Raw genomic sequence first — 11,895 nt, 5'->3', positions numbered from 1 at the left:
TTAATTCATAACTATTGTAAATATCATTAATATTAGTACTAAATTCAAAAACTTATATATTTTTGAGGGGGTGAAAATTGAAAATACTTTCATTTACTACTAAATATATAAATATTTAAATTTTTTTTGACAAATTTTAATGCTAATTTAATGATTATACTGGAGTTTGGGCCACCCTTGCCTCCGTCTCTGGGTGATAGTAAAAAGATTTGAACAAAAATTACTCGGAACTAATGCAAATTTGACTTGTAGGAGCATTTGTATAGCTTATAAGGTACTTTAAAGTCGGAAGCAAACACTTTACCCAGGTAAAACAAATATGATAACTGACGCCTGCTTTCTGACAGTACACGATGAGTTGTAAAGTAATTTTTGATCCATTAGATTTGTCGAACAACACTATGGCTCATAATTCGTTAGTTAATTCGAGCAGCATTCTATATTAAGTGATCACTCGACATAGCTGGCAACTGGGTAGGGAGATAATTAGATGGCTTTATAAACCAAACTTGAATGAACGATAACAGAATATGATATGAATGAAAGAAAGAAATCAAAACATCTGGCTGTATCTTCTCGCCCCTTTTACTGGATGTCAAAATGTTGAATCTTGTCAAGGACAAGGTGTGTTCAACTATCAAAGAAAAGAGTGAAAGAAATAGGTGTGTGAAAAAAAATAAGAGAGAAAATCAGCAACAGATGTTTGTATTGGAATTAATGTATTGAAAATCAAGTATTAAAGTTAATTGCAGATGCAAGGATTTCCCGATTACAATTTAAATATTTCAATTCGACTCTTGCAAAATGGGTGGTAAAAATATTAATAAAAATTCTATAAAAGATCGAAAAAATGTAATTCTGGCCAACAAAGGTAAATATCAATTGATAAAGCTAGAACTTTTATCACATGGTTAAATGAAAAATTAACTTTTATACATGTAAAAGTTGTATTCCAAATTTGCATCAAAGAAAAAGTCGAATAAGCAATTTGTGTGTTTCAGAGCATCTCCAACGGTATTGTTAAAATTGTTAGTTAAAATAATTTAAAATGGAGATTATCTAAAAATTTCCTGGACCCGTAAGGTTATGTACATCAATGGAGTTGAATATAATGATTAATTATATTTTAAAAATAATATGTTATTATTGTTATAAATAGAATGTATGATTTAAATATGCTAACAGATTACGTGAAATTTAATTACAGGTTGTTAGAGGTTCGACATATATAGCCAATACAGAGAGATTGTGTAAACTTTTAGCTAAGAGAAATGTACCATTATATCCCATAATTTTTTTACATAATATCTAAAATATATAATTATGGTATATTTGATACATTTTTAATTAAGGGTCCATCACCATCCGAGATGCTCTCACGGCTTGTGCTTATGATTAATTATGGCAGAACAAATATTTGTAAGAAATCTAATTTAACTTATTAAAAACCTAAGAAAAGACCAAAAAATCCCGGGTTCAGCTACAAGAGTCCATATTCTAGACATATGTAACTGACGGGTATTTTGTGTGGACACATCGCATATAAGCTTTTGGGGCAAGTAAATCCCAAAAGTCCTAAATATTGATACCAACGAATTCAACAAAATCTTTTGAATAAAATATTAATCTTTTAAAACCTATAATACATTGAACTTAATACTTTTTATGCCCAAAATTTAATAAAAAATTATTTGAATCAAATTCGGGTTAATTAAATGAAATTAAGACAAACACACTAAGATCCAAACAAAAATAAGCCTTGCCCTCTTTCGTGAAAAGTAAAGGGCGCGCTTTTTAAAAATATAGATTGAAGGCGCCCTAAACATTAGGCGCACCCTACAATTATGAAAGTAAAATGTCAAAAGCTGACAACAAAGGGTGGCGTCATCATACAGAAGTGTTATGGCGCGCCTTTAGATTCAACTTGGCTCGGAATGGAACTTTGACATACTACTTGTGAAAGTTTTTTAAATGTTTCACGAGGACGCTATTTGATTATTACTTAAATATATTTTATAAGTACTCTATTGAAGAATTTCTTCCAGTAGTGCAACCACATGAAGAAGATATTCGGGGTCAGAGACCTCTTGGGCATGCCTGGATGGTAGGTCTCCTCCTGTAGTCAACGGGTGTCTTCATTGGGGATGTGGGGTAAAATTCGGGTTTGTATTTTGGGAGCTCTATCTTTGTATTCAACGGGTGTCCTTGTTGGGAGAATTCGGAGTATCCTGCACTTTGCACCCCAAAACTTGAAATCACTTGTCCTGTAATCTGGTAAGGGCTTCTTATTTGGGGAACAAGATGTGTCCAACATTTGGGATAAACTATGGCTATACCTTCGTCCACAGACTAGAGAAACAACTGATATCGGAAGGTTATCCTCAGCCGGGGAGATGCCCTATCTGCGAAGTCTCGAAACTGTGGACGAGCCTTAGGCCTTTGTGGTAAGGCCTCATCGACAAACATTTCTAAAGCTAGTAGAAAACAGTTTCCTATAGGTTTCCTACTGGGCCTCGGGATGAGAAATCTAAGCCCATTAGGTTTCTTGTTCCTCAAGAACTATGTTGACTTGATTTCCTATAAATATGGATACGTAGGAAAATTGCAAGGGGTCGAAAGTTAAGGGTGCAAAGGAGCCACCACCAATCCAAAGAAATCTCAGCCACCACTAAACACAACCACCACACTCTATTCAACTTTTTCAACAAAAAACCACCGTCATAGATCTTGATTTTGATGACATACCTCGAATTTTTTTGCTACCGAATTCCTCCATCAACAAATTAGCGCTAGACGGTGAGGCTAATCAAAATCTACATCTAGGAGGAAAGATGTTGCACAATCATGATAGAATTTTTTATGAGGAAGATAGTTCTGATGAAAGCTCTGGGCATGATTATGGTCGTCATGCGCCCTATATTTCAACAGAAGTCCATCAAACTCCAAACATTGGGGCAATTGCACTGCATGGTTGATGCTTTGAATAACTTCAGTTTAAATCTAAGTATAGTGGAGCGATGTAAAACAAGGAAAGGTTGCGACCTATATTATAAATATGCAGTTACGAATAACGTCATACTCGTTATGCTCATGCACCTAAAAAAGCTCCGAAGGTTGAGAGAAGTGCTCCGCTTGGCCATTGTCAGACCAATGGTGGGCATGTGTCGATCACTCTGCAGCAGTTGAATTACTCTGACGACACAACCCCAATTGTTGAAATTGTTATTGAAGACACTGATGGACGAGAGATACCGCTGGTGGATAATCGGATAGCTTGCATCGATCTGGGAGGACATTGGATGAACTGCGCCAGGCTAAAGCTTTGCCAATAAATGAACATCAAGGTTTCACCACTTTGAAGGCTCGTCTGGGTATTATATTGAAAAATGATGATCTGAGGATGTTGCTTCTAGAGTGGAAAAGGGAAGCAAATAAAGGAAATATGATGCCCTGTGGTTCAACACGTGTGCCCCTGAATCCCATGGGAGATTAGGAGCGGCACCGTGACCTTGAGAGAGCTTCTCCTCGCGGTTAGATAGATAGATATGGTCGGGATTATGGAAATGACCTTCAAAGAAGGTTTCAGCAGCGTGAAAGAGGCGGGGAGATATGGCGGATACATGGAAGGAAACCGGCGTACTTATAATCGGGATAATAGGGATGCCCGTACTTATAACCGAGATGGAAGACATAATTTGGCATGAAACAGAAATCGGAGAGATACTTGATAAGTGGATTTTATATCTACTTGGAGCGCTTCATTACAGGCTTAAGTTGGTTTTACGATTCAAGTTATTGGTATTTTTGATGTGTTTTTGTGTTATTGCATTACATGCATTAGTTGGATGAATAAATGAGCTTTTCAAGAAAATATGCTGAAAAGAGCTCAGATTTTGAAGTGAAGACCATTCTCAAGTTGTATAGAATCTCAATAGTTTCGCGTGGACTATTGAATCGTCGAATTCTGACGAACGGAACTCAAACTGCAGCCAAAACAGGAATTAAAGTCAAAGTGCAGGAAGGCGACGCGCCCGCGCAGGAAGCGGGGAGGGCGCGCCAGGGATGCAGAAAGTGCGCAAGCCCGCGCGGGAGTGCGGGGCGGCCGCGCGGTGTCCTTGTGCCAGAATCCTGTTTTGTGTTGAAATTGGAGATTTGGAGAGCCCAGGTCCACCAGAAGCCTATATATACCCATAATAATTCATTTTTAATAAGAAGGGAGCCAAAGGAGAGCAATATGAAGACCTAGAGAGCACAAGGCGGCTACGGAGAAGAAGACTTTTTTTATTCTTCAATATAGTTGATACTTTGTTGTTCGTTTTCGATTTGTCTTTGAACCCTACTACCCTTATATTGTTTATTATCATGTTTTCATTGGAACCCATTGTGACGATGAGTTCGATTATGAACTAATCATTGTCATGGAGTTCTAGTGGATTTATTTATGGATTTCAATAGTTAATTGTTCTAAATCTTTACTGTGTGGTGATTTATGATTTCCTAGTTTGGTTGTGCTATTCGTCTTTGATGCGTAGCTAACACCTAAGATTGTTTGTTAATCTCCATTGAAGTGAAAGTGAATATAGAGGTTCATAACTTTCCATGCTAGCATAGGTTCATGTATACTTGTTATGCATGATCCGTAGGTAATTTTAACCATCTTATCTTCCCCATGTAATCACTATAAATAACTTGCTCTTCAACCGTTATGTTTTCAAATCTCATATACATATAGGGTCTAAGCATAATTAGTGTCTGCTATCTTCTATCTTAATTGTGGATGCTTAGTAGTAGGGTATACGTACAACAAAAGTTGGCGTATACTAATTTTGTGTTATCTGATTAGTTGTCATCACCATCACATGCTAAGGTTAAATACATAGACGTTGAAAGGAGTATTAAATGAAGTTAGAATCCTATGTTTAATCTCATATAAGTAAATCACTTTTAATTCTCGTAGTTAATGTTTGACAGTATAATCTATTAGTTAATCAAAATTCAATTTCTTATTGTCTTAACATTGAACGATAACCATACATTGTTGCATAAGTGCATAATCTAAAATTAACCTAAACCAGTCCCTGTGGGAACGAACTTGATTTATATCTTATACTACTTGTGATCGCGTACGCTTGCGTGTATTATCACGTTAGAATTACAACGAACAATAATCAAACCCATGCACATGGCCATGGAACTCCACAAGTCGATGGTCGGGATCAAGGTGGAACTCAAGGTGAAACTCAAGGCGGAACTCAATGTCAGAATCAGGAGATTCCCTTGTTACTAGGCGGAGGTCAGAAAGATGCTCGGACCACGGATCAACAACTTATACCTCCCGGTGGGAATCAGGCAGGGCCACCGCCGCCATAACCTCAAGATCCACAGCCTAACGTGCAAAATATACCAAGAGTTGGAACTTTAAATGTGGATGATCTAATGAGACATACTCAGATATGTTACAGTATAATTTATCTAGTTTCTATACATATCTAATCAACAACTTCGATTCTATAAATCAGGAACCGAAAATATAATACTCCTCAAATGTTGGGACTATATAAATCCGCAGATTCTGATTTATCCTGTAATCCAGTGATAACCCGACAGTCTTCATCCTGATGCAAATCCTGATTGCATGCAGACCCTGACGCTTTAGCAAATCCCGACGGACATGACAGATACTGATTGAATTGACAAATCCTGATCCCAGCAAATCCTGATTTCTGACTTAGACATTTTCCAACAATATCCCCCAATTTATGCTTGTAGAATAATCATAAATTCTGTAGTTATGTCTGATGCAAAAAATAGAAAGAGAAAATGTAGAATACAAGGATTGTAAAGCATACTCAGTTACATATGTTGATCGTCATGGTTCTTGATAAATCTAAAGTATCTCTGAATAAATACATTTACCCTTTCACGATCTTCTTCCAGAGTAGCTGTTTTAGCCTATTCTTCAATTTCCTTTCATATTCAGTTTCTTCAGATAACTGATATATTGCAGCTCTCAGACCAGCCATTGCGGCTAATACCTTTAAAATAAAGTCTAACACGATTCAGATGGTGCATAATTCAGTTAAGTTTGGGGGTTCTCCAACGGAAGATCCCAACATGCACATTAGAGGTTTCATCGAGATCTGCGACACTTTCAAGTTCAACAATATTTCTGAAGATGCTGTGAAGCTGAGGCTTTTACCATTCTCTCTGTGGGATAAAGCTAAGTACTGGTTGCATTATCTACCAGCAGGTTCTATCACTACTTGGGAGGATCTTGCTCAGAAATTTCTTACTAAATTCTACCCTATAGCGAAGACGGCTGCAATCAAGAATGTTCTTACTCAATTTGCGCAGCAATCGGGAGAATCTTTGTGTGCGGCTTGTGTTAGGTCCCAATATGTTTGTAGAAGGGGGGTGAATACAAACAATACCGTTTAATCGAATTTAATGCGGAATAAAAAAGTGAAGCAAAATTCAAGTTAAATAAAATTATTATTAAACTTGAAAGGTGTTACAACAACGGTATCGATTACAAGGGATTAATCTCAAATTAATTATCACAAATCTAGAATAAATTTGACATGAACTTTTTCTATTTTTGCAATAAAAAGAATCAAATGCTAAAAGCAATTTCAAATTAAGTTCTAGGGATTTTGATCCACTAGATAGTTACAAAAGAACAAGAGAATGATTTCTAGTGGTTTGGATTAAACTTTAAAACTAGAAATTTATGATCTTGAATTTACAGCAGTGAGATGAAATATTTGTGTGGCTTCTGCTTCTGTTCTTGAGTAATTGATTGTGTTCTGTTGTATATCTTGAATGTCTGCTGCTTCTGTCTTTTAAATGATTTGATCACCAGAACTACATTGAACTGGCATGACAATCGGCATGACAATCATTTGTACTAGGAAGACAATCGGTATGACAATCATTTGTACTAGGAAGACAATCAGTATGACTATCTCCTGAACTAGCAAGACTATCAAATTGAACTGGTAAGACTATCTCCTCCCAGTAGAACTTTCGGTGAGACAATCAGGAATGGCCTGGCATGACAATCGGTATGACAATCCAGAGTGTCATGCCAGTTCAATCTCAATTGTCTTACTGAATTAAAACTGATTTTAATTCAATTATAATTCAGAAAATTCTTAATATTAATTCAGAATTAATTAATCAATTAATTCAATTAATCAATAAATTAATCTTTGCAGATTTAATTTATTTTCTTAATTATATTATATGACTTAATTAATTAATAGAGAATTAATACTACTCTTGAACAACAACCATTCTTCTGAAAATCTTCTGAAAATTATGAATCAATTCCACCACTTCAATGTTGACACTCGATGTACTGTCTGGTTCATGAGTGAATAACTTCTGTGATGTTTCTTCATGTCTTGACTTTAATAACTTGATTTTCTTCAGATTAAATCCCTGTAACTATTTGATACCCTGACAAGATCTCTGTCACTTGATTAAATCCATAATCTTGATTTATATCACTGAGGCTTGATCAATTTCTTTAACTTCTTCCATTGAAGTAATTCCTCAAGTCTGTAGATGAACCTTGTTTCTGAATCCTTTGACAGATGTTACTTTGTGAGATCTCTTTGATGGTAGATCCACTATTTACTTGTTACATTCTTATTTGAGTTGAGTTAAATCCTTGAATAAACAAATAGGCTATGACATATGCCTTTCAATCTCCCCCTATCTGTTTGTTAGACAATAACAACAAATACCTATAGGATAACTCAACTAACAAATAAGAAAAAGATGTAAACAGAAATGCAAAGTAAATAGCAGAAAAGTTCTGGATTATATTTAACATTTTCTAGATTCCAAGTAGATGTTCCTCTAGACTGAACATATCTTTAAGTAGTTTCATCTTCTTTTGTACAACCACATTTCCTGATGAGAAACGCATATCTCTCTTGCTTCTCCCCCTATGAGAATTAACTGCTTAAAGGAGATCACCTTCGTTTACCACATCTCCCGTACAATAGGATCCGCAGATAAAAACCAATGGTACTCCCCTTTTGGAAAACAACTTCTTCCCTTACTAGGAAATCACCTTGTGTTTACCACATCTCCCGTACAATAGGATCCGTAGTTACAAACAACAATGGTGTAGTGAAGTGTACATGTGCTTTACCTTTTTCTTCCTCCCTGCTATTTCGCCCCCTTAGTTGAGGAATCCTCCAAACTATTACTTAAGCTTTTATCTCCCCCTTAGAGAAGGAATGTATGCCGTTGTCTGAAGGAGTTCTCATATTTCACTTGGTTGGAAAAGAAATAACAAGTAGTTTCTCTTTCTTCCTTACTGTGAGTGTGTGATTCTGTTTAGTGTACCTCACATTTGTTTCACTCTTCTCTCCACTCGTGTTTACACTCATTCTCACAAGTGTGTCACTCCTCTTATAGCTCCAAAATTTAGCTGTACCTGCAAGGAAAATCACCTTAGCCATCCTTAAGGAGGTCACAGGTGGTGCAATGGGAGTTCGCAAATCCCCGTCCTTGTTAAACTCGTCAGATGAATCTGAGTAATAATCTACAAGTTGCTAGTTTCCCTTTTAGGGTTCTAGATTTGAATTTTGGGACGGTAAACAATGATCCAAAGAATTTAGCATAAAGATCAAAGTTCCCTTCTAATGTCTGTGAAGACATTTTCTTGTGACTCGTCAGGTAATATCTGAATCATTGTCAACAAGTTGCCGATCTGCGCCTGTGTCAGATCCACTATCCGCAGATGCATATGGGGGATTTAAGCCTGGGGAGGTAGACACTGACCACTAATATATGGCTTTTGGATCAGTATCCTCTCCTAACACCTGTAAAGGCAATTGGTCCACTAAAGAACCTTGAACAATCGAATCTGACCTTAAAATGATCAAAACTTTTATTTCCGTCAACTCGTCCTTTGTGTGTGTAACCTTCCTTGTACATCAAAAATTGTTTATGTTTGAGGCGGTGACACTACAACGGATACCCTGGCCGACAGGCAAATTTCAATAGACGCACCCTGTTGAGAGAATGAATCTAGTAACTGTTTTTGTGCCTTTTCAGCCATTACATCTTTTTGAGAAGATGTATGGGGGCTAGCAGTTGTCTCGGTTTAAATACTACTCATCTATGTAGGAGACAAAGCTGCTGGGTTGACTGCAGAAACTCCCTTATATGGTGCACTAAGGCACTATCTCCCTCACACTCATTCATACTTCATTTTAGTGGTAAGAGAGTGTTGGTTGGTTCTGTTTCTGTGTTTATCTTTACAATCTGGGATAGAAGTCGTGGGTTTTCAACCTCATGACTATCAATAAAAGAAAGCCATTGGAGACTGAACCTGTATCACAGAACATATGGCAATATAGAGATAAAATGTACTTAGGATCTATAATGAGTGAAAATTATACATTTAATCTTTTGAGAGAAATGATGTACAATAGTAATTTCAAAAGATTTTAAATGAAATAAAAAATCACTAATGGTGAAAGAAGTTTGAGTTCAATGATAACATTACCAGCTTGCAAACAGCCATATCCCTCAGTTAAACCTTTGCTGTTATCTCCAAAGGTAAGCACTGGGCCAGCTTTCTCAACCACATTTGATAGCAGGGCTCTATTTCTGGTCATATGTCTTGACGATCCACTATCAAGAATCCACACTACCGGTTTCACCTGTTTAATGCCCTGCAACACAAATGGATTAAACCTTCTTCGGAACTCAAACTTGGTTGGGTCCGGCATACTTGTACAATTGACCTTTGTCAGGCAAAACAACATTCTTAACTTTAATGTTCTCAACTTTCTCAATGACTGGACATTTGACCTTGTAAACAGCCTTAACAAATTTCTGTTTAGGCTTAGGCACAAATGTCTCCTTTCTAGCCTTAGAAGGACTAGAAGTCTTAGACCTATCATGCTTCCTATTATTCACATGCTGACGAGGAGTAGTCTTATCACTAGAAACATGCTTACCATTAAAATAAGCATACATCAAATTAAAAGCACAAGACATACAATTAGAAACACCACATACTTTATGAGAGGAATTAACAACAGGAAAATTATGCATGATAGACATGGCATTTTTGTTATCCAACTCATGTGTGTCTGAGTTAGTCTCAGTTGCTTTCAAAACTTTGAATGGAACTTTCGACACACTTGGCTTGGAAACAACCTTCTCATTAGCACGATCTTCAGCATGTATTTCTTCTTGAATAATAAAGGAGGTCTCATTCTCATCAAATGGTTCAGCAATTAATCCTTTATAGAGGGGTTTATCAACACCCTTAAGCACATGTGGTACTTCCCTACCTTTAGCACAGACATGAGGAGGGGAGTTTATGCCTAATTCTCCAATAACAGCATTGTAATCAAAACCTATTCCAGATGTTTGATTAACAGCTTGCTTACTGTAGAACTCTTTAGCCTTCGAACAAGAATTAAAGTAAGCTTTAACCTTAGTCTCAAGACCGGTGATCTTGTCTTTGAGAATAGTTTCGAGTTTTCTATAACAATTAACTCTATTCTCTAGAAAAAATACCTGTTCTTTTAATTTGTCTGATTATTGTGCACAAGTCTTAATTCATTGACCTCTTTCTCAAGGTCTTTGATCTGCTGACTTAACAGTTCATTATCACGACGAGCACAATCTAAGGAACCTCCTAGATGATAAACTAATTCAACATCAGTAAATTTTACCTCTTTTCTTGACGATGAAGTATTTCCATCAATAGCCATAATAGTAAGATTCCTTTCTTCTTCATCTTCACTATCAGTATCATCCCAACTTCTTCCCTTTGCCAGATAAGCCCTTTCAGAGTTACTTTTCTGATTTGAATCATAAGAGTTCTTCCTTACTTGCTTTGGCTTCCTGTATTCTGTGGCAAAGTGTCCCAACTCATTGCAGTTATAGCATCTAATGGTGCTCCGATCAACCATCCATGTTTTGCATCCACCACTACTTGTGTTAGAGGATGAAGATCCACCTGTCTGGAATCTGTTGTAGTTGGACTTGTACTTGAACTTGGGATTTCTCTTGAATCTTACATTGGAGAATCTCTTGACAATCTGGGCCATTGACTCATCTTCCAATTGCTCCAGCTCTTCCAAGGAGTAAAAATCATCACTGGATTGATTTGTAGTAGGAGGATCATATTCTGCTACTAATACATTTTCCTCAGCCTTGGAATACTGTACCATTCCCTCTGACAGTTGAGATTGTTGTTGTTGTTGTTGACCTTCAGCTACTAGAGCAGTAGATGTGCTGACCACTCTATCTTTCCCGTAGACTTCCTTCTGCTGAATCTGCTCCAACTCATAGGTTTTTAACATACCATAGAGTCTATCCAAAGAAATCTCACTCAGATCTCTAGCTTCTCTTATGGCAGTGATTCTATGTTCAAGATGAGTTGGCAGTGTTAAAAGGAACTTTTTGTTGACCTCCCTGATTGAATAATATTTTCCATTTATGTTCAGGTTGTTGATCAATGCATTGTACCTCTCGAACACTTCAGTAATTCCTTCTCCCGGATTGGATTTAAAATGTTCCTACTCAGAGGTTAGGATCTCTAACTTGTTCTCCCTAACTTCCTCTGTGCCTTCATTAATCACCTCAATAGTTTCCCACATGTGTTTGGAATTTTTACAAATCATCACATGTCTGTTCATCAAGGGATCAAGGGAATCAACTAAAATTAATTGAAGGCTGGAATCCAAGGAGGCTTCTTCCTTTTCAACAGGAGTAAAATCCTCAGGTTGTTTTGCATAGGTTCTAGCTTTGGTAATTACAACACCATCTTCTATCACCTCTGGTTCAATAACCATCGGAATTTTTGGACCCTTCTTTAACAAGTTCAGATATTTGGATTTGCAACTTGTAAAA

At 36.7% G+C, this 11,895-nt stretch overlaps 1 pseudogene; it reads left to right on the top strand.

The window, feature by feature from the left end:
- LOC141679767 (uncharacterized) overlaps positions 1–11,895 on the top strand; it is a 166,993-nt pseudogene that overhangs the window by 150,099 nt on the left and 4,999 nt on the right.

This window comes from Apium graveolens, chromosome 8, assembly GCF_009905375.1.
Source record: "Apium graveolens cultivar Ventura chromosome 8, ASM990537v1, whole genome shotgun sequence".
Taxonomy (NCBI): domain Eukaryota; kingdom Viridiplantae; phylum Streptophyta; class Magnoliopsida; order Apiales; family Apiaceae; genus Apium; species Apium graveolens.
This window is presented reverse-complemented; position numbering and strand designations above follow the sequence as displayed.